Consider the following 951-nt stretch of genomic DNA (forward strand, 5'->3'; position numbering starts at 1 on the left):
TGTTCATTCTGGAGCGCTTCCTATGCCAGCGAAGTTAGCCCCCTGCAACATCCTATTGCCATAAGTTAACGTTGTTTTTTAAGCACCAAGTTTCCTGACCTGGGACGTGTGGGTCCAGAAGAGCTGGCCGCGCTCCCACCTGGCACCGTGGAAAGGATGCTGCACGGATCCACAGGGGCCGGACTGGCCACAGAGGTCTCCGTGACACGGCTGGAGCCCAGCTTGCCTGAGGGCTGCTTCCCCCGGGTGGCAGGCAGGGCCGGTGGGGGCAGGGTCGGCGCAGGTATTAACACAGCGCGAGCCCCGGCAGGAAGCCAGCAGCCGGGGCCCAGCTCTTAGACAGGAGGGAGGCGCTCCCCAGGGGTCCCCGAAGCAGCAGGGAGGAGCCCGGCAGCGGCTGGCGTCCCTGAATTGCTGGCTTCGCTAAGTTCTTAGGCGGCTTCTGTAGTGCAGGAAGTCAGTGCACCCAGAGCTGCCTCCGCTTTGACTCATGCTAATTAAAAATATACATATATTTTAATAGTTTTTAATATATATATTTATTGATTTTAGAGAGGAAGGGAGAGGGAGAGAGAGAGAGAAGCATCAATGATGAGAGAGAATCGTTAATCGGCTGCCTCCTGCACGCCCCCTACTAGGGATGGAGCCTGCAATCTGGGCATGTGCCCTGACCAGGAATCGAAACGCAACTTCTTGATTCTTAGGTCAATGCTCAACCACTGAGCCACACCAGCTGGGCAAGCTTTTCTTTTCAAAAAGTTCCCATTTCTTATGGACTCTGGAGCCTCACCTGCTGTTCTGTGGCATGAGGGGAGGTGGGGAAGGGGCACGGCTGCCTCTCAGGCTGTGGGAACCGACACCTCTTCTTGTGGCGGCTCAGCCGTGGAGCTCCTCACACCCCAAGCTGATGGTTTTCTGTCTGTTGTCTCAGTCTGGGCAGACCTTCTCCCT

The sequence above is a fragment of the Eptesicus fuscus genome, chromosome 21, assembly GCF_027574615.1.
Source record: "Eptesicus fuscus isolate TK198812 chromosome 21, DD_ASM_mEF_20220401, whole genome shotgun sequence".
Taxonomy (NCBI): Eukaryota; Metazoa; Chordata; class Mammalia; order Chiroptera; family Vespertilionidae; genus Eptesicus; species Eptesicus fuscus.